A 23,549-nucleotide genomic window follows, 5' to 3' on the forward strand; every position below is an offset into this window, starting at 1 on the left:
TTTTTTTTTTTTTTTTTTTTTTTTTTTTGAGACAGAGTCTTGATCTGTCGCCCAGGCTGGAGTGCAGTGGCCAGACCTCAGCTCACTACAAGCTCCGCCTCCCGGGTTTACGCCATTCTCCTGCCTCAGCCTCCCAAGTAGCTGGGATTACAGGCGCCCGCCACCTCGCCCGGCTAGTTTTTTGTATTTTTTTAGTAGAGACGGGGTTTCACCGTGTTCGCCAGGATGGTCTCGATTTCCTGATCTCGTGATCCGCCTGTCTCGGCCTCCCAAAGTGCTGGGATTACAGGCTTGAGCCACTGCGCCTGGCCGATTTTCAGTTTTATAATGTGCAAAAGTTACATGTGTTTGGTAGAAACCAGACTATGAATTTTGAATTTTGATCTTTTTCCAGGCTAGCAATATGTGGTATGATATTTTCTTGCTATGCTAGGCAGTGGCAGTGAGCTGCAGCTCCCAGTCAGCCACATGATCATGTGGGTGAACAACCGGTACTCTATACTGTACTCTGTTGCCACTGTTTTTTGGATATTGTGTTTTATGTTTTCACATCCCATCAAGTCTACAAAATGCTCATCTGTGTATGGTATTCAATGCTGTGTTATAAAATAAGCTTTGTGTTAGATGATTTTGCCCAACTGTAAGCTAATGTAAGTGTTCTGACACCTTAAAGTAGGCTAGGCTAAGGTTTCCTGATCAGTAGGTTAGGTGTATTTAATACATTTTAAACTTATGATATTTTCAGCTTCCAATGGGTTTATCAGGATGTAACCTCATGGTAAGTTATGGATAAGTTGTGTACATAGAGCTTGAATTTTCACAAAGCAAACACACTCATGTGAGCAGAATCTCAATCAAGAAACAGGACCCCAAAACCTGGGAAGCCTCCTCAGGCTTCCTTCCATTTACCACATCTCCAGCCAGACTAGCCACTGCCAAGTTAAACCAGATTGGTTTTTCCCTAATTTTGAACTTTATAGAAGTAGAATCATATATGTACATGTGGTGGCTCTTTTCAACATTATGTTTGTAGAGTCATTCTTACCTTCATGTTGTTGCAGTTTGTTCATGCTTAATGCCAAATAGTATTCCATTATATGAGTGTGAATTTATTTATCTACTCTTGCCGTTGGTTTCAGTAATTTTCATTTTGGTACCATTATAGTTAATGCTTCCATGAACCTTCTAGGTTTCTGAGTGAAGAACTTTCATATGTTTCTTAATAAAGATTTTTAGGTATTTCAGTTGAGTAGAAACTGAGGGGTAGAATTACAGTCAGAGAATGTACGTATCTTCAGCTTTAGTAGATTGTGTCCAGCGGTTTTCCAATATGATTGTGCCAATGTATCTCCCCTCCATCCAGTATTGCTCCTTCCTACATCCTTGTCAGGAATTTCTTTTCTTTTTTTTTTTGTATATTTTGTATTTATCGCATTTGGTAATTTGTATTTTTCATTTTAGCCTTTCTATTGGATATGTTGTAATATCCTCTTGCAGTTTTAATTTTTATTTTCCTGAAGACTAATGAAGTTAGTCTTTCATATGTTATAAATTTTATAAACGTTTCATATGCTTCTTGCTGACTGAGATACACTCTTTTGTGATATACCTGTTGAAATATTTTGCCAATTGAAATTTGGTGTAACTGTTTTTTTGGTAAGATTTCTTTATATATTATGGATATGGGTTCTTTATTTGGCATATGCTTAAAAATATATTCTCCCATTTTGTGGCTTGCTCTTTAAAGAGATGTCACTCTTTAATGATACCTTTAAATGAACAGAAGTTCCATTTTATCAGTCTTCGATGTATGAGGCTTTTTGTGCCTATTTGGAGAAATATTTACCTATTTTAAGATTTTATAGGTGTTTTTCTATGTGTTCTTTAAAATGCTTTACTATTTTACTTCTTACGTTTTATCTGGAATTCATCTGGAATTACTTTTGTATGTGATGTAAGGTAGGAGTCGAGATTTTTTTTTTTCGTATTGATAGTCAGTTGACCCAGCACCATTCACTGAAGATCATCCTTTCTCCATTGCATTGCAGTTTTGCTTTTCTCATAAATCAGATGACCATATGATTGTAAGTCTGTTAAGAACCCTCTGTGCTGTTCTGTTGATCTATTTTCTGTTCCTTTGCCATTATCTCGCTGTTTTAATTTTTTTCCATGTTATAATAGGTGTTGATATCTGTTAAAGTTCTTCAGCTTAGTTTTTTTTTTTTCAAGATTACCTCGGTTATTTTTGCTCTATGTCATTTTCATGTGAATTTCTACATAGAAAAGAAAACCTTGCTGGGATGTTTTTTCTTAATTGTCATACATCGTTGCTGGGACTTGCTAGGATTGTAATGGAACTGCATTGAATATATTTGTCAAATGTAATTGGGGATAATAGACATCTTTACAATACTGAGGCTTCCATCCCAAGAAAATGATATATGCCTTTGTTTATTAGATCTTCTTTGCAAAACATTATTGAAATAAGATAGTGTATGGGTCTTTCCCATGATTTATTGAATTTATTTCTATTTTTTGATGTTTTATGATACTATTGTACATATCATTAAATTTTATTTTTACTAGTTTCTGGTGTATAGATGTACAATTAATTGGTTTTTTAAAAGTGATATTGGTATTTATTATGTTTAAAGAAAAATTCACCAGAAGCCTTATAGACACATTAGTAATTGTTAATGTTACGGTTACAGCCCTACAGATGCAGTCTTGCTGTGGTTATTTATTTACATCCTAATTTAGTTGCATTATAATTACATTTCATTACACTAAAATTAGTAATGATTTTAACTATTTAGTTGTTATAAAAAATTGCAGAAAATTTAAAAATCAGATTTATTGAGATTTAATTCCCATACCATATAATTTGCCATTTAAAGTGTATAATTCAGTTTTTCTTAGTTTATTCACAGAGTTGTGCAGTGATCATCACAATCTGATTGTCCCGCCTTCCACACTTCCCCTCCCCGAATTCTAAGTAACCGCCAGTCTACCTTCTTTCTCTAGATTTGCCTTTTCTGGACATTCTTTTGTAAATAGAATCATGCAACGTTGTGGTCTTTTATGACCAACTTCATTTGTTTAGCATAATATTTGTAAGGTTCATCCACGTTGTATCATGCATCACTACTTCATTTTTACTGCTGAATAATACATTCAGTTATATGGATATGTCACATTTTAAAAATCCATTCATTGGTTGTTGGACGTTTGGGTTGTTTCTGCTTTTTGTCTATCACAGATAAAGCTGCTTATGAACATTCAGATGCAACTTTTTTTTGGGATGTTTGTTTTCATTCCTGTTATGTACACCTGGAAGTGGAATTGCTGGGTCATATGAGAACTCTGTTTTTAACTTTTTGAGTGACTGCCAACCATTTTCCACAGCAGCTGTTTTACATTCCTACCAACAATATATGAGGGTTCCAATCTCCCCATTTTCTCACCAATATCTGTTATTATCTTTCCTTTTAATTATAGCCATCCTACTGAGTATAGCGTTGTATCTCATGGTAGTTTTGATTCAAATTTACCTAATGATGTACATGCTTCTTACGCCAGATTTTTGTATGTTAATTTTATATCCAAGGAACTTACTAATTAGTTCTAATAATGGTTAGATTGTTTTGAATTTTCTGTGTGTGCAGTCATCTCATCTGCAAATGATGGCATTTTTATTTCTCATTTCCTAATACGTATGCCTTTAAAACTTTTTTCTTACCTGATTGTGTTGTCTGGGACATCCAGTACAATATTAAATAGAAGTAGTGTCAGTGCATATCCTTTTCTCCTTTCCAGTCTCAGTGAAAGCTTTTAATATTTCACCATTACATAGAGGGTTTACTGTAAGCATCCTTTACCCATTTTGTGGTTTACCCTTGTGCATCCTTTACCCGTTTTGTTATTTTTGCTTTAACTGGTTTTTTTTTTTTGAGATGGAGTTTTGCTCTTGTCTCCCAGACTGGCGTAAAATGGCGTGGTCTTGGCTCACTGCAACCTCCGCCTCCGGGGTTCAAGCAATTCTCCTGCCTCAGCATCCCAAGTAGCTGGGATTACAGGCACCTGCCACCATACTTGGCTAATTTTTGTATTTTTAGTAGAGATGGGGTTTCGCCGTGTTGGCCAGGCAGGTCTCATACTCCTGACCGCAGGTGATCCACCTGCCTCGGACTTCCAAAGTGCTGGGATTACAGGCGTGAGCCAGCAGCCTGGCCGCATTAACTGTTCTTTTAATGAATTGATAAAGAGCTCAATATGTGAATTTTCATTTCTTTGCTTTTTTTATTTTCTTAAAAATCAGTTTTAATGAGATATATTTTACAAACAATCGAATTAATCTATTTAAAATACACAGTTTGATGAGTTTAATTAATGTATTCAGGCAGGTAACCACCACCACCACAATCAACGATAACATTTCTGTCATTGTAAACAGCTTTTTGGTCTCATTGTAGCCAGTTCCTTCCTCCATCGTTTAACCACTAGCAATTACTGATGTGCTTTCTGATACCATTTACCTTTTCTAGCATTTCATATGAATAGAATCTTACAATATGCACTTTTTATATCTGGCTTTTTTTCACTTAGCATAGTAGCTTTGGGATTTATGTGGTTGTCTGTGTCAGGAATTCATCTTTTCATTGCTGCATAGTATTCACTATATGTACATACATTTTGTTTATACATTTACCTGTTAATGGCCATTGGGTTTGTTTCCAGTTTTGAATTATCGTGGATAAAGCTGCAGTAGATATTCAAGTATAAGCCCTTGTGTGGGTATATTCTGTTGGTTAAATATTAATAACTAGGTGTGGGATTGCTGGGGTATAGTAAATGTGTGTTTAACTTTCTAAAAAACTACTAAGCCGTTTTGCATTTCCAACTAGCAATATATGAAAGTTTCACTTAATCCACGTCTAAACATTAATTTTAGATTTTAGCCATGTTACTGGGTATGTAGTGGTTTCTCATTGTTTTAATTTGTATTTCCCTGATAACTAATGTGGCTGAGCATCTTTTCTTGTGCTTATCTGTTACCTGTCTCTTTCCTCCAATGAAATGTCTGTTTAGGTCTTTCATCTGTTTTTTGGAAAGTGGGGAAGGGAGGTGGATGGTAACCTTATTACTAAGTTGTAAGAGTTCTTTTTATATTCTGGATATGTTTTTTATCAGATATATGCTTTACATATTTTTTCTTCCCATCTTAACAGTGTATTTTGAGTTTATTCATCATTGTTTAAAAAGTTTATTCTCTTTTTCCTTTTTTTTGAGATGGGGTCTCACTCTGTTGCCCAGGTTGGAGTGCACTTAACTTTCTGGGTTCAAGTGACTCTCCTGCCTCAGCCTCCTCACTAGCTGGTATTATAGGTGTGTACCACCACGCCTGGCTAATTTTTGAATTTTTAGCAGAGATGTGGTTTCACCATGTTGTCCAGCCTGGTCTTGAACTCCTGACCCTAAGTGATCCGCCTGCCTCCCAAAGTGCTGGGGTTACAGGCGTGAGCTACCATGCCCGGCCAGTTCTGGAACTTTCCTTGTGTTTGTTCACCCTCTGCATTGTGGCCTGGAAACACTCCCCATGTATTGATTTGGAGCCGTTATATGGCTTACATTTCTTGTTTTCTTTCTCCCAGGCATCATTATACTAGGCTGCCTCTTATCTATTGTCTGAAAACTGTTGTAACATATAATTTTGTATGACTTTCTAGTTGTTTACAGTGGGAGGAAAATCTGATGTATGTTGTTCCATCCGTCAGAGTGACTTTCTAGTTGTTTACAGTGGGAGGAAAATCTGATGTATGTTGTTCCATCAGTCAGAGATAGAAGTCTTTTTCCTTTGCTTTTTTACCTCAATACTTGCTTTTATGAGAACACACTTTACTCATCTCTCCTTGGTTTATTTCTTTTGGTTCTTCAAAGACATGCTCAAATACTACCTCTCCTTGAGACTTTTTTCACCCTCAGATAAAAGTTTCCTGCTCCTTCTTCTGTGTTCCCATAGCATTTTGATATTGTCTTATGTTCCCACTTAGTTGGTAAGCCCTTTCAGGGCAGGGACTTTGCATTTTTATGGTATCCTTCTCAGTGCCCAACATTGAGGCCCTCAGTGAGTATTACACAGCATGAATCTTTGAGGGGCTTTTATATAGGTAATGTGCCATTAAATGTAGTACATNATAGAAGTCTTTTCCTTTGCTTTTTTACCTCAATACTTGCTTTTATGAGAACACACTTTACTCATCTCTCCTTGGTTTATTTCTTTTGGTTCTTCAAAGACATGCTCAAATACTACCTCTCCTTGAGACTTTTTTCACCCTCAGATAAAAGTTTCCTGCTCCTTCTTCTGTGTTCCCATAGCATTTTGATATTGTCTTATGTTCCCACTTAGTTGGTAAGCCCTTTCAGGGCAGGGACTTTGCATTTTATGGTATCCTTCTCAGTGCCCAACATTGAGGCCCTCAGTGAGTATTACACAGCATGAATCTTTGAGGGGCTTTTATATAGGTAATGTGCCATTAAATGTAGTACATGAATTATTTATCATTGTTTTATTTGTTGCATCCTTTTGTGGTTTCCTGGTTAGTTTTCGGTGTATTTCACATAGTTGACATTGGTGATAGGAAACAGAAAATCTGCTGTGGCAAGAGTGTATTTGGAATGTGAATAAAATAAGTCATTTTTAGCAAGTTTTAAAGTTTTGACCTATATGAAATATAAGTTACATTACAAAGAATAATTTCATAAGTATGATTTTTCTTCATTTCAGTAATTTTAAAAAATAAGTTTTTAAAGGAACAGACTTTGATTCAGAATGCCTTGTTTCATGCTTGGCTTCATTGTTTACCAGCTGTGTAACCTTGTCCAATAACTTAGTGTTATCTCTCCAATGGGGTTAATAATAATACTTAAAACTGTGTCTCACTGAATTTTAACAGGCTTCCAAGTTCTGCTGATGTGTCTGGTCTATGAACCACATTTTGTGTAGCAAGAATGTATATGATATGATCAGATGAGTTATGAAAATGAAATGGTCTTCTAAAAATAGGAGCAAAACACCATCTGTTTTATTCCTGTATCATACTCTGGTGGGTTTCTGTACCTTAAAGATAAAAGTCTCAACTCAAGATGACTTACAAAGGCCTCCAGTGGCTCACCTCAATCTGAATGCTTCAACCACATTGAACTCTTTTAGTTACTTAAGTATGCTTTGTTCTATCTTACCTGCATTCAGGCCTTTGCCTAAATGCTATTTTCACCAAGAAACCATCACTGATTCCCTTTTCTTTCTCCTCCCACCCCTAGGTTAAATGTACTACTGTGTGTTTCCATAGCACCCTATATTTTTCCATGATAGCACTTTAATTATTAGTCTGTCTCCTTCTCTGGACAGATTCTGAGGGTAGGCACTGTTCAAGGACTACACTAAATACTTATATCTTTTAGGCATGGTATAATACCTGGGATATAGTACACATAGAACAAATATTTGTTGAATGAAAGCATCATACTTATGCTTATTGGTATCATGTCATGGGTATCATTGCTAAAGAAAGACTTCTCTAACTTCTAGTTTAGCATTCATGTGGGAAGACTGATACTCTTATGAGAAAGACTGCAGAAAAAGTATACTTTGTTTGGCAGTGATAAATATCTGCATTCCAATACAACTTGCATATTGACATTTATAAATGAGAGTCAAAAGGAATAATGCCATTTAAAATCATGAAGCATTATGATAAAGTCCATTTGTCTGTGTTAGAGTGGCCCCAAATAAATAGACAGTTGTTTTGTACGTACAAGGCCTGCTTCAAAAGATTTCATCTTTTGTGAAAAGGCACATTTCTTACAGTGCTTTGGAAGTACCATGAACTTTTACTGTACTTACATTGCCTGCTACCTGTGGCATATGTGTCTGCATATCTTGCCTTTTTAGAGATCATTAACTTTCAAAATGAAAACACTATAAGGTTTTGAAGGGTTTAGGGACTTTTGACCTTTTCTAGTAAGACTAATAATAGTAGCAATAATGTATCCAGTACAGTGCTTATTACTATAAATATGTGATACTGTTTAATCACTACAATAACTTTATGAGGTAGATGCTATTATTATTTACCTTTTATAGCTGAGGAAACTATGTCAGGGTCAGAGAGATTAAGTAACTTACTTAAATTCGTGTAGCTAATGAGAGGTAATGTTGGGATCTGTTGATTCCAAAGCTCTCAATCACTGAATAATACTACATTTTTATAGCTAGTATGATATATAAAGCCAAGGGATATATTTTATTCTAGAATATGGCAAAAAGATATGGAGATATAGTTCTTTAACTGTTTCTGGTTGTATATTTGCCTATTAGGATAGAAAGAGGTCCAGGATGTCTATCCTTAGATTATAAGCAAATGAACCTCTAAACAGTTGTATCTATACCATTTACAAGACTGAGGTTTAATAATAATTGCTCATATTTAGAGAATAGGAGCTTGTATTTATATTTTATAGAATGCAAGCTTGTATTAATTGCTTTTATATATAGACTATTAGTGCCAGGAAATGTCATGTTTTTTCTTCTTTACCTAATTTTGTCCTAATAGTCCTACACATTAAAGATACTGTTATTATCCTTCTAATGATAAAGATACTACATATTAGTACCCAGTTTGCAGATGAGGATGATTTGTCCAAAGCCACATAACAAGTTATGTGCCCAAAGCCACATACATAGAAAGTTATGGCAGAGCCTGTGTTCAGAGTTACTGCTGCCTAACTGTGCTGCAAAGGGAGATTATAGAATTTTTGTAGATGTCTCTTCTAGTATTTTAATTCTGACAGCCAAATCAGTTGCACAGTCTTGAATCTCTGTTTTACCCTGCAGAGAAAAATGGTCATCTTCAAGTTAAATATGTATTTGTCATGGTGGGTCACAATCGTTGATTTTTAACATCGACTTTGTACTTCAAGTGCCCTTTTCTCACTTTTCTATATGTTTTTGAGATGAGAATTACTTTGTATTCCCCTGGACTATTAGAATCTTCAGAAGGTTAGGATCTAATGTTGACACTCTGGTTCCTAACATAAATAGGAGAAAGAGTGCTGCTGTTGGCTTCTCTCTTACTCCCATTGCGAATGTTTGTGGGCTGTGGGGGTTCAGCACTGGGGAGTGGGGAAGAGGGGATGGCTGGATACAGATAACCACATTTATTTACTAGCATAACCTGGTCTAATTTTGGGGGACCTGTGTTCTTCATAGTGGTTGTGCTAGGTAACCAGATACATACTTATTCTTCAATATCCTATTCTAAACATACACTATTATATGCTTGTGTTGAACATTATTCTTGTACAGTTACATGAATGTACTATTTAATGAATCTTGAGCCAAGTTAAAATATTTTAGAAGCACAATAGTCACTGGTGTTTGGTCAGCGAAGGTAAAAAAGGTATTTGTCTCTTGCATTTGCAGCTTTGATTTAGTTTGTTTGCTAGGGAGTAGTGAAATGATTTGCTAATACAAATATTACTAGTGGATTCTTACATATTGTGCCTGGCACTTGGTGCTTATCTAGGTACTTGGTTCTGAGTCCAAGAGCTCAGGTAGGATATAAAGTCAGTAATATATTTAATTGTGACTTTGCTACTGATTCTTCTGAATGTCCGCGAAGGAATTATTTACCGTCTGCATCTTTTTACACATCTGTTTAGTAAGGATAGCTGCTAATAATAGTGACATAGGAATTAATTTGTGTAAACATTTGGAAGAAACCAGGTGCTTGTATTTTTGTCCATGAAAATTTATTGCAGCAGGATGATTTATTGGCAAGTGCCAAAAAGACAATTTTTATCCACGCTGCTGACTTGCTGAGTGGTCACATAACTCTAAAGGGCCTCATTACTTCACACTCAGACATTTTCCCTTCCTATCCCTCAAAGGCAGTGGTTCTCAACTTGTGGTCTACAGCAACTTCCAGCTGGGTCATGAGCTGATTTTTCAGTATTAATGTTTATTGGTGTATATATTTTCATTTCTGGAAGGTATTAGTAGTTTAACTTAGGATGTTTAATAAAAACCAGATTTCCCCTCAGTAACTCAAGCCAAGTAATCTTCCCATTAATGAATTCTGTGTTGCTTTACAGGGTCTTTTGTCCTGACACAACCACCAAATCTTTGAAAAGCAACACTATCAAAATTAGTTTGCTGGAGACTTAGCTCAAAAAATGGTATGAAATGTTGGTTTTAAGGAAATGTGTTCAGTAGAATGTAGGTTTCTTATTGTGTTAGTCCATTTTTGCATCACTATAAAGAAATACCTGATGCTGAGTAATTTATAAAGAAAAAAATTTAATTGGCTTGTGGTTCTGCAGACTGTACAGGAAGCATGACGCCAACATCTGCTCCTGGTGAGGCCTCAGGAAGCTCACGGTCATGGTGGAGGGGGAAGCCAGTGCAGGCGTATCACATGGTGAAAGTGGAAGTGAGGGGGGCGGGAGAATTGCCATACTCTTTTAGACAACCAGGTGTCCTGTGAACTACCAAAGCAAGAACTCACTATCACCAACGGGATGGCGTTAAGCCATTCGTGAGGGGTCCACCCCCATGTTCTAGTACTTCTCATTAGTCCTCCCCTGCAACATTGAGGATCACATTTCAACACGAGATTTGGAGGAGCACACATCTAGATCATATCACCTATAAACAAATGTTGATAAAAACCCAAGAATACTTCAGTGGTGCCTGGGAAGTGGTATTCACTTTATAAAAGGAGAGTTCTCCAATCTTTGTGGGAAGAAGCTACTTTTTAATAGTTACTTTCTTCGTAGTAAGGATAACCATACAATTAAAAAGTGCTTATACAAAAGTTCTTATATTTGATCCTTAAAGCATCTCTGAAAGCTAAGTAGGGCAGATGTTACCCTCATTGTATATGTGAGGTACTGGGAAGTTAAGTGACTTGGCCAGGAACACACAGACAATTAGGAGCAAAGTTGAGATGTGGACCCAAATTCAACACAGATTTCAACTCTAAATTCTTTGCTTTTCTCAGTATTCTGTACTACCTAAAACTTTGCAAAACATTCATTTGAATCCCACATAAATCACATGAAGTAGAAAACTTTTATTGAAATCCTGTAACATGCAGATATTTTAGTTTTGGTATATTATTAATTCTTAAAATAGTCTTAAGATATAATTTTTACCTCCTTTTCCCAAGTCAGGAAAATTAGAGCTGAGAGACACTTGCCTGAGGTCCCAATTAAGTGACAGATTCCAGTTCAAACATTGGTTTATCTTGCTCCAAAGCCTGTCTTGTTTCCATTAAACAAAACGTCATTACTGCTTTCTCTAGTATATGTCCAGGTCAACTCACAGTTTGCTGTTTTTCTATTTGGCCTGTGAGGTGTTAGCTAGAGAACTTTGTTTTGCTTTGTTCTTTTTTATTACAGTGTGACTGAAGTGAATTTTCTGCAAAGATTGCTTTGATTTGGCTCAGTGAGCTGCCCTTTTCCAAGTTTGTCCTTAGACAGGTCATTCAACGTTTTGAGCTTATTTCCTCTACATAAACGAAACAAAACAAAACAAAAAATTCTGAATTATACAGTCAAGATTTCTTTCAGCTCTATTAAGATATTGGTTATCTCAGAAAGGTAGGACTGGTGGGAATGATGGTGATCTGTTCACCTTTTTTTATGCATCTCTTTATTGTTGTTATTATTATAAGTTTAATGCTGATGATATATTTTCCAGCATTTTATAAAAGTTTTTTTTTTTTTTTTTTTTTTTAAATATCTTTGACCCAGGTGTGTCTATGACTGTTGCCTGTTTAATACTGAAAAGCCATTTGGTGGGAATGACCTGTTAGAGTTCTGTAACTAGCCATACTTTTTTCTCCTATTTTACTTTGGCAATTAAGAGCAAAAACAAACACATTATTTTGGTGACATAGTGAATAGGAGAGGTCAGATATGTCAGATTTTGTTGCTCAGATTTGGGGAAAGAAATTACTCTTGGTAATTTCAGTGAATAAAAAGTTGTTGCCAAAATATTTTATGTGAAGTTCCCATCAGTTGTGATCGTTTCTTATCGTCATTTTGTAAAAACAAAACAACAACAACAAAAAAAGAGTAATTAAGGTGACCTACATATGTAGTTTGTTCTGTTTAATTAGCTTCTGCCTGGTTGGTAAATTACTGTTTTCCTTTTGGTCTGCATCTCAGATAAAAGAAGAATCACATGGTATATTTAAATTGATACTTTAATTTCTATCAGAAGGTCATAGGTTTCTATTTGAAGTTGTAAATACATTATTAAGTCTTGTATAACAATTTTTTCCTTTTCTTAGGTCATACAGTTAATGAAAAGTTATTTCTCAGTTTTTAAACTCAAAATATATTTATTTGAAATGATGACAAAATGTGAATTTTATTAGTTTATATGTATTCTGATTTTTTAAATAACCATCTGACAGAAATTCTTAAATAGACTTCTTCAAAATTATTGATATCTGACTTTCAAAAAAATGTCTGGACCTGAGGACAGATTCTTCCTAGGATTTATGCTATTAGCAATAAAAACCAGACAACTTGTGGCAGGGGTAGTTTGGGGAAGAGGCAGGTAAATATGAGTCCTAAGCAAACTTCTGATTTTATTTCAATTTCCATGTAAGTAATTTATTCCAATTAATGTCTTATTTGGTTGTAGGAACGGCAAACTGTCAGATTTTAATCTCTCTTTTTTTCCCATGGAAGGTATAGATATGTAGAAATATGCCACCTGACACAATTGTATATTGGTTTGTCATAATTTTTTCTCCACTTACTCCCAAAATGCACTGGAAGTAACGTTTACAAAAAAAAGAAAAGTTTACGTTTAGGTGGTTGAACATAAAAGTAAAAAGAGCCGGGCGCAGTGGCTCAAGCCTGTAATCCCAGCACTTTGGGAGGCCGAGACGGGTGGATCACGAGGTCAGGAGATCGAGACCATCCTGGCTAACACGGTGAAACCCCGTCTCTACTAAAAAATACAAAAAAAAACAACTAGCCGGGCGAGGTGGCGGGCGCCTGTAGTCCCAGCTACTCGGGAGGCTGACGCAGGAGAATGGCATGAACCCGAGAGGAGGAGCTTGCAGTGAGCTGAGATCCGGCCACTGCACTCCAGACTGGGTGACAGAGCAAGACTCCGTCTCAAAAAAAAAAAAAAAAAAAAAAAAGTAAAAGAGAGCATATGACTTATAAAGGAAGTAGAAAGAGCATTGATTTTTATTTTTCTGCGTATATGCCCATGTCAATTCATTTTTTCATCATTTGTGGAACGCTTACAAAGAACCAGACATTGCGATTAGAGTCAATTTGGCAGGTGTGATAAATATGTAACAGAAGTATATAGAGGGTACTGTAGGAACACAGAATATAAACATATGAAAATCAGAACAGCAGGTAAAGGAGGTGACACACTGAGCCTAGAAGAGTATACAGTATTGTTCTGACTAGGGGTAGAAGGTGAGACTTTCCAGGTAAAGGGAACAGTTTATACAGAGGCATGGAAGTAGCTTAGGGAATTGTGAGCAATTCCAGTAAAGCTTATTGGGGACAGGCACAAGAATGCAAATGTTAAAAATGAAACTCTCCCCATTTTACAGATGAGGAAAATGAAGTTCAGAGTTGGAACTTGTCTAGAGTCTTGAAAGTAGCATGGGTAGAATTTCAACCTAGATCTTTCTGATTCATAAGTCCATGGGCTTTCTAAATACAGTTCACTGCCTTCCATAGGATCTGCTTATTGTTCTTAAGAACTAATATTAGCTCTGACCTCAGCTGTCAAGCCAATTGTGTAGAGGTATGAAAGGTATCGTTTGTTTTACATTGCCTGTTAATAATGAAGCCTATCAGTTCTATAGGGGAGAAATAAAAATACTCTCTTAGCACTAAATGCAGAGGATAATTTAGTTTCTTATGTGCAAGATATTAAATATCATAATGAAATAAAGTCACTTACAATTTTGCAAAAGTTACAGCAAGAAATATCTGTTAACCCTTGAGAAAGGCAGCATCATAAATCATAGTACAGAAAAGGCATTTCTGCAGGGAGGGAAGCTAAAGTACTCCAAGTATATTGCTTTTTGGTCATCTGACTTAATGTAGAAAACCCAGAAGAATGACAATTTATTGGTTTTAACTGTAATTTTGACAGGAGCTGGCCATTGGCCAGTCTCAGACCAAACTCTGGTGAGAGAGAACCAAGAGTTTGTGTTTTGTTTTGTTGCTGGAAGCAAGATTCATAGTCCTTAGCTATTATATTTATAGGAGCCAACATTGACATTTTGCTATTAAAATTATATTGCCTGACTCGTTTTCTTGCTTAACAGAGAGGCTATCTGATTTAACAGAGTAGAACATTGATATATGCCTCGACAGGGCCAAAGCAGTGTCGGAAGATGGTAAACCGAGCTCCGGCATTTGTGTTCCCTCTTTCCCAATGACCTATTGATGTGATAATAAATATACATATATAAAGAATGAAACCATAGTGCTGGTGGAAACAAAAGAGGATGTCATTGGAATAGCAAAGGTTTTGGCACAGTTCTCAAAGATACAAAGTAAATAGGACTGTTTTGATGAATAAACTAAAGCAGAGAAAAACTGCAGCCTAGAACACAAATAGAAACAGCTGCAGGCAGGGTTCCTGCTAGAACCATCAGAGGCTTCAAGCTTGGAATTTGCCAGTGTTGAGACCAAGAATTTACTAGAGCAATAATCAGGGTAGTTGAGCCTGTTGGCCCATTCTCCTCCTTGTGTGCATTTGGAGCAACTTTCTATAACATTTGCTATAGCTGCTTTCTAAACATAATGGATTCTTGACCTGGTTAGGTCCCATGATATAAGTGTTTGACATGATAGAAAGTCGCAGTAGAACCTAAAGCGATTGGACTTTTATAGCCAACCCAGAGGAAAACATGAAAGACAACTCTACTCAGGAGTGAAATACCTACCCAAAATAAAATCCCAATGTGAAGCTCCCTTTGACAGTTACAGTAATTCAAAGTAAAAGTATACCTTCTCCCAGCATATATACCCAGAAGGGAAGCCTAATTGTCAACAGGACCAGCTCACTTATACTAGTGGCACTAAGGGGTGAGGGCTTTTATGGAAATAAATCTCATAGCTCCGAAGGAAACCTATGCCCGTTGTCTATACTAATCAGTCTAATCACTTATTCATGGGTTTGAAAGGAGCATTAAGGATCATCAGATATTTGAGGAAAACAGCATGAATGAGACCAAGTTGAATAAACAGAATAACTGACCCAAAATAAACAGACAATACAAGGAATGGAGAACTTTAAAAAAAAATCAAATTAATATCCTCAGATTTTCCTTCCAGCCTCTGCCTAAGATGTAAGTGGAAGGAGTTTCACTTCTACCCTAAGAATAAAGAAAAAAAAAAAAAGACACTGGATAATACTTTCTTTCAAGTATACATGGAACATTCAGTTAGACCACATTTGGTACCATAAAACAAATACAAAGTCATAACTTTTCCTAAATCCATCAGAAAACTAGGATCTCAAGGCAACCAAGTAGCTTGAGTATAAGGAAAGACAGACAGCCTCCAAGGAGAGATTGGTTGTAAGCACTGATTACTAATGGCAGAGCATGGGAAGAAGTGGGGCTGCTATGTAATAATTGAGCTAAAGGTTTTAACAAATCGTTAATGACCAAGTATGGACTAGTATGTGACTATGGCAGATATAAGGCAGATTTTACCAGCTTACAGTTTCTTCCACATAGACCTCTATTGGAGCTTCACAAGAAAGATTGAGGACAGGTTAGGAAATGTTTGTTCTTCTGCAGGTAATATGTCTTTTTTCTGTGGCTGCCTTGGATATTTTCTCTTCATTTCTGGTTTTCAGCAGTTTGAATATAATGGTCTAGGGGTGTGGTAGAACAAGAAGGAGGGAGGAAAGGAATATGTGTGTTTTCAGGTGGATCACCTGAGGTCAGGAGTTCGAGACCAGCCTGGCCAACATGGTGAAACCCCATTTCTACTAAAAATATAAAAATTATCCAGACATGGTGACAGGTGCCTGTAATCCCAGCTACTGGGGAGGCTGAGGCAGGAGACTAGCTTGAACCCAGGAGATGGAGGTTTCAGTGAGCTGAGGTAGCACCACTGCACTCCAGCCTGGGTGACAGAGTGAGACTCTGCCTCAGAAAAAAAAAAAAAAGAAAGAAAGAAAAGAAAGAAAGAAAAAAATAGATGATCAACTTTCTAAAGCAAAAATAATGGTGTTTGTGGGATTATAGCATACATAAAGTAAAACATATGAAGACTTTGAAAACTTGAAAGTATACTTTTTTCTAGTTTTTTTTTTTTTTTTTTTTTGAGATAGCGTCTTATTCTGTTTACCCAGGCTGGAGTGCAGTGGTGCCATCTCGGCTCACTGCAGCCTCCGCCTCTTGGGTTCAAGTGATTTTTCTGCCGCAGCCTCCTGAGTAGCTGGGATTAACAGGTGCACGTCACCACACCTGGCTAATTTTTGTATTTTTAGTAGAGATGGAGTTTCACCATGGTGGTCAGGCTGGTCTCGAACTCCTGACCTCATGATCTGCCCGCCTCGGCCTCTCAAAGTGCTGGGATTACAGGTGTGAGCCACTGTGCCCAGCCATATTTTTAGTTTTTTTTAATGCTCTACATGAGGTGGTATAATATTATAAGTTGAATATTTCTAATCAGAAAATCTGAAATCCAAAATATTCCAAAATTTAAAACTTTTTGGGTGCCAACATAATGCTCAAAGGAAATGCTCTTTGGAGCATTTCAGATTTCAGATTTTGGGGTTTAAGATTGTTGAACCAGTATGTATAATGCAAATATTCCAAAATCTGAAAAAAAATTAAATCTAAAACACTTCCCATCCCAAGCATTTCGGATAAGGTATGCTCAACCTGTTTTTGAAGGTAGACTATGCTTAATTAAAGATATATTTTGTGAATTCCTGGGCAGCCAGTAAACATTTTAAAGAGATTAAAAAATAAGCCAATAGTGAAGAAAATGAAATACTAAAAAATACTCAATCCAATAGCATTTAAAAAGAGAGAGAGAAGGGAACAAAGAAGAGATGGAACATACTGAAAACAGCTAGCAAAATGGTAGATTTTAATCATAGCAATGTTTATATTAGGTGTAAGTAGTCTGAATATTCTAGTTACAAAAGAGATTGTCCAGATTTGATTTACAACAAAACAAAAACAAGACCCAAATAAATACTGTCTACAAGAAATCCACTTTGAATATAAAGGTAGATTTATCACCAGGTGTGGTGGCTCACATGTGTAGTCCTAGCACTTCAGAAGGCCAAAGCAGGAGGATTGCTTGAACCCAGGAATTCGAGACCAGCCTGGGCAACATAGTGAGACTCCATCAACACACACACACACAAACTTAAAAATTCAGGCATGATGCATGCACCTGTATTCCTAGCTACTTAGGAGGCTGAGACAGGAGGATTGCTTGAGTCCAGGAGTTGGAGACTGCAGTAAGCTAAGATTACACCACTGCACACTGCACCATAGCCTGGGCAACAGAGTGAGACCCTGTCTCTTAAAAAAAAAAAGGAAAAAAAGAAAAAAGATAGATTAAAAGTTAAAGGATGGAAAAAGATGTACCATGTAAATAACAGTCAAAATAAAACTGTAGTGTCTATATTAATATCTGGCAAAGTAGACTTCAAAACAAGGATTACTACCTGGAATAAAGAGGGATATTACATCTTGGTGAAGAGGTCCGTTCACCAAAAGACATAACAATTCTAAATAAGTGTGAACATAGCAATATTGTTTTAATATAGATAAAGCAAAAATTGATAGAACTGAAAGGAGAAATAAGTAAATGCGCAATTATAGTTAGAAACCACAACACTCATCCTCAGTGATAAAGATAAATAGAGAGAAAATCAGTTAAAAGACATGACTATCAATTTTCTTGACCTAATTGATAGCATACCACTCCACTGAACACTAGCAGAATATGCATTTCTTTCAAGTATACATGGAACATTCAGTTAGACCACATTTGGTACCATAAAACAAATACAAAATAATTAAAATCATACAAAATATGTTTTCTCACCAAAACAGAATAAACTACAAGTTACTAACAGAAAATATCTAGAAAATTCCAAATATTTCTCAGTTACACACTATATATATTATAAACCATGGGTCAAAGAAGAAATCACAAGAAAATTGGAAAGTATTTTGAAATGAATGAAAATGAAAATACAGCATTTGAAGTTTGAGGTAAATTTATAGCATTTGATGCCAATATTAGAAAAGAAAGTCTCCAATCAATAATGTAAGCTTGTATCTTAACAAATTAGAAAAGAAGAGCAAATTAAACCCAAGTCAAATCGAAGGAAGGAAATAATAAAGGCCAATAATCAGTGAAATTGAAAACTGAAAGAGTAGAGGATGTCAGTGAAACCACAAGGTAGTTCCTTGAAAAGATCGCTAAAATTGATAAACCTGTAGCCATATTAACTAAGTAAAAAGAGAGAAAATACAAATTACCAATATCGGGAGTGAGGGGGGACAGCACTACAGATCCTACAGAAATTAAGATTATAATGTAGTATTTTAAAAAACATGATGGTAACATCTCACAAGGACATTAGAGGCAGGTTGAAGAGAGTCCCACTGGCTGAATCTGGGATCACTTAAGCACCAAATAATTATGTACAGTAATAAGTTACAAATCATTGAAAAATAAAAAGGAATTAATGATACTGTACTGATAATGGATAGTTAATAGAGAAGACGGGGGACTCCTGCTTAGAGAAGAATGCTGAGTGCTGACTGATAATTATGGAGGAATGACTGAAGTTGGAATATTATTTTTCAGCATTTGTAGTAGAGATTGATTTAAACAGAAACTATTAAACTCATTCTAGGGAGAAATTTACATGAGAAGCAGGATGTGTGCATGCTCTTAAACATAGACATCATTGCTTCCAGATATGATACCCTTAGAAGGACACAACATCAGTCATGTAGTATTCAGGTTAGTAATATAAAACCTGAACAACCCTTGTAGAGCTTGAGTATACCATTGCCTCAGTATAATTACTTATTTTGAAGTGACTTTTAGAATTTAGGTTGAGTTTTCTGAAGTATCTTCAAATACTTAGTTTTTCTCTATCTGACCCTAAATAACCCAAACTGCTTCAGTTTTATTCCAGAGCCCACTCCTGTGGAACCAATAAGCTGTATTACCTTTCATAGAGAAATGAATGTGATGTGTTACATTTTAACCTATTTGTTAGCTGGTTAGGATATTTTAAAATTTCCTTTTACCACATTGCAAGGAATTTTCTTTTTTCTTTTTTTTTTTTTTGAGACCCGGAGTCTCGCTCTGTCGCCCAGGCTGGAGTGCAGTGGCCAGATATCAGCTCACTGAAAGCTCCACCTCCCGGGTTCACGCCATTCTCCTGCCTCAGCCTCCCGAGTAGCTGGGACTACAGGCGCCCGCCACCTCGCCTGGCTAGTTTTTTGTGTTTTTTAGTAGAGACGGGGTTTCACCGTGTTAGCCAGGATGGTCTTGATCTTGTGACCTCGTGATCCACCTGTCTCGGCCTCCCAAAGTGCTGGGATTACAGGCTTGAGCCACTGCGCCCGGCCAAGGAATTTTCTTGAGGGGAGGTCATGTAACAACATATTCTAGAGTCTTCTGAACTGAGGAGGGGGACACTTATTTGTGTTTTGAAGCCCAGATCTGTCTTTGGTCCCTATTTGTGGTCTTGTTAACACTGTTTGAGTTGAGGCAGCCTAATTTATCTGGGATGAAGAATGATACGGCACGTTTCTCTAGTGGTAGAAGAATTCATATACTTTCTGATGAAGTATGTGGGGGTAGAGGTTGTCAACCTAAAGGTCTTAAAAAATCACTAAGGTGAAGATTTGGGAAGAAGTTATATTGTGGGCTGAAAAGTTGTGTTTCTTGGTTAAATTCTTTTGGGGTCCGAGTTCCCAACTTACTGGTTTTCATAGCACGTTGAAAGAGAAGCGTGCTTAAATATGTTGGGAAGGCCGGGTACTGTAGCTTGCACCTGTAATCCTAGCTCTTTGGGAGGCCACGGCAGGCAGATGGCTTGAGCTCAGGAGTTCAAGATCAACCTGGACAACATAGTGACCCTATCTCTACAAAAAATACAAAAATTAGTTGGGCACTGTGACATGTGCCTGTTGTCCCAGCTACTCAGGAGGCTGAGGCAGGAGGATCACCTCAGCTTGGGGAAGTTGAGGCTGCATTTAGCTCTGGTCATGCCACTGTATTCGAGCTTGGGCAACAGAGAGAAGCCCTGTCTTTAAAAAAAAAAAAGGTTGGGGGGAGAATTGAGGTATGAGGGTATCATTTAAAATGTGAAATATTCCTGTAATTCACATTCATGGAGTTAAATTTTATACAACTATAACTCAGGTTATCTGTCATCATGTGAAAATAGTTGAAAAATCAAAATACACATTTCCTATACACTATGATTTTCACTAAAATACTGATTTTTTGGCGGGGGGGTTGTGTGGAGACAGAGTCGTGTTCTATTTCCCAGGCTGGAATGCAGTGTCACAATCTTGGCTCACTGCAACCTCCACCTCCCAGGTTCAAGCGATTTCCAGCTAATTTTTGTATTTTCAGTAGAGATGGGGTTTCAACATGTTAGCCAGGCTGGTCTCGAACTCCTGACCTCAAGTGATCTGCCAGCCTTGGCCTCCCAAAGTGCTGGGATTACAGGCATGAGCCACCGTGCCCGGCCTAAAGTAATGATATATATGAGAAAGATGACAGTTCATAAAAACTGCTTATATTTATCAACTATAGTTTAGTAGTTAAAATACAGGTACTTTTTTACTCTTTTTTAAAATATACTTTCAGTAATGTTATTCTGTAGCATTTTTGGTTGGAAAGGAATTAACCACTCATTTTTTTAAAGTGAAGTCTGAATTTTGATATCTTATCAATTGCTGACCGTCTTTCTCAGTCAGTAATTGAGAAATATCTATAGGCAGAGAGTCTTAGGCGTATACTCTTAGGCTTCTGCCAGAGGCTGGACTTGTGTGAAAATTGGACCAATAGGGAAGTTTATTCTAGCTCCTCTCCCCAGAAGATCTCTGTACTCAATCCACTTTCCCTAACTCTTTTTATTTCCCCCTCACAGTCAGGGATTTGGCTTGGCCTCTGGTTGTGATTGAGTAATCCTATGTTACATATGGAATTGTCTCCTTCCTTTTCTTTCTAGGAAGTGCATTTTCAGCTGAGCATCTCAAACTTCAACTCCAGAAGGAATCCCTAAATGAGCTGAGGAAGGAGTGCACTGCGAAAAGGTAAGTGCACACTGAGAAGAACTGCTGGGAATGTGGAGTTTACCGTGAGGATAGATTTGAAAAAGTAGCATTCTTTAAAACTGCTGGTATTAATTTATAGTCCATATACCTTAGTAACACATTTGTTTATTCAACACATATTCATTAATTAGGCACCTACTGTGTGTCATTCACTGTGCCAGAGGTTAGTTATGAAAGCTCCTAGTATGTAGTTATAATCAGAAACATGAACACTATCTGAGTTTCTCAGGCCACAGCATCATGGTTTAATGTTTGAATTTCTTCCTCCTGTCTTCTACATGCAGTTTAGCTTATAGATTTTTTTTTCAATAATTTTTTCAGATTTACTCCTGCTTGTCGTTAGCTGGTTTGAATTACTTCAGCAATTTGATTATCTCTCTAACGTCAGTCTCTTCATCTTTCCAGATTGTTCTCCATGCTACTATCAGAACTCTCCTCTTAAAATACTATTTTTACCTCGTTTTTTGTCTTCTTTTTTTTTTAAAACTTGGAGAAACATTTCATTCATTCATTCATTCATTCATTCATTCATTCATTCATTCATAGACAGGGTCTCACTGTGTCACCCAAGGCTTGAGTGCAGTAGTACAGTCATAGCTCACTATGGCCTTGAACTTCTGGCCTCAAGTGATCCTCCACCTCAACCTCCGAAAGTGCTGGGATTACAGGTGTGAGCCATCATGCCTGATTTTTATCTTCTTAATATGGTGATCCTTTTGCTTAACTTTCAAATATCCTTTAATAAATTGGCACTATGCAACTGTAGTTAATTTTAGTCGTTCTCCCAACATTCATTTAACAAATGCCAATCATTTTTCTCTTCATTTTTTCCAACATTTGCTTAATTCATTGGTGCCTCAGTTGCTTTGCTCATCTTCACTTGCTTTTCCTGGAAAGTCCATCCATCTTGCACTTTTCTTCAAAAAAGTTTAGTAGCACTTGGGGATTCGAAAATGCTAGACCGGCTGGGCACGGTGGCTCACACTTGTAATCCCAGCACTTTGGGAGGCCGAGGCAGGCAGATCATGAGGTCAGGAGATCGAGACCATCCTGGCTAACACAGTGAAACCCTCTCTCTACTAAAAATACAAAAAATTAGCCAGGCATGGTGGCAGGCACGGATAGTCCCAGCTACTTGGGAGGCTGAGGCAGGAGAATGGTGTGAGCTGGGGAGGCGGAGCTTGCAGTGAGCCAAGATCGCACCACTGCACTCCAGCCTGGACGACAGAGCGAGACTCCATCTCAAAAACAAATAAATAAAATAAAATAAAATTTAAAAAGTGCTAGACCTAGAGAGAAAACCATAGAGAGTATCTATTCTAATTCTCTCAATTTGCAGATAGGAAGGCAGTGCTCTGGTAAGTTACTATTTGTCCAACTCACTAGCAAAGCCAGGACTAGATCCCATTATGTCTTCAGTGCTGTTTTAGATAAGAAAAATACCAGTGATTTTAGTACTGTTACACACCACTCAATACAACGCTTTTGACATTAGATTCTCCAGCACACCCTCACTGTATATCTTATAATTTAATTCAGTTCTCACTCTGTCTTCCTGCAAATAGTATCAGATCCCACAGAATTAAGGACTCATTCCCACAAGACTGCCTCACCACGTCAGATGCCAGTTGGCAAGCCCCAGGTTGTGACCTGTGCTTCTGATTGACCTGCTTTAAATAGAGGTTCCCACAACCCACTCCTTGGATTCGATTAATTTGCTAGAGCAGCTCACAGAACTCAGAGACACATTTACTTAACCCTCACTGGTTTAATATAGAGGACATTACAAAAGATACAGATGAACAAGATGGAAGAGATGCACAGGGCAAGGTATTGGGGAGGGAGCATGGAGCTTCCAGGTCCTGTCTGTGCACATCAGTCTCCAGACACCGCCAGTCTAGAAGCTCATTAAATCTTGTTGTGCAAGAGTTTGCACAGGTCTCGATCTCCAGCCCTCTTCTCAGAGTTTGGTGGGTGGGGAAGAAAGTCTAACCTTCTAATCTCTTGGTCTTTCTAGTGACCAGTTCCATCCTGAGGCTGTCTAGGAGCCCCTGCCTTAATATATCTCATTAGCATAAACTCTGGTGTGATCAAAAGGGGCTCATAATGAATAGCAAAAGACACTCTTATCGTTCAGGA

At 37.1% G+C, this 23,549-nt stretch overlaps 1 protein-coding gene across 1 annotated transcript in view; it reads left to right on the plus strand.

The window, feature by feature from the left end:
- Positions 1-23,549, plus strand: part of UVRAG (UV radiation resistance associated) — a 191,066-nt gene that overhangs the window by 22,105 nt on the left and 145,412 nt on the right. The window contains exon 3 of the mRNA XM_017868629.1: positions 21,305-21,389. The gene's annotated coding sequence lies outside the window, so the exon portion shown is untranslated. The remainder of the gene's footprint in view (positions 1-21,304; positions 21,390-23,549) is intronic.

This window comes from Rhinopithecus bieti, unplaced genomic scaffold, assembly GCF_001698545.2.
Source record: "Rhinopithecus bieti isolate Rb0 unplaced genomic scaffold, ASM169854v2 scaffold_2574, whole genome shotgun sequence".
Lineage (NCBI taxonomy): Eukaryota > Metazoa > Chordata > Mammalia > Primates > Cercopithecidae > Rhinopithecus > Rhinopithecus bieti.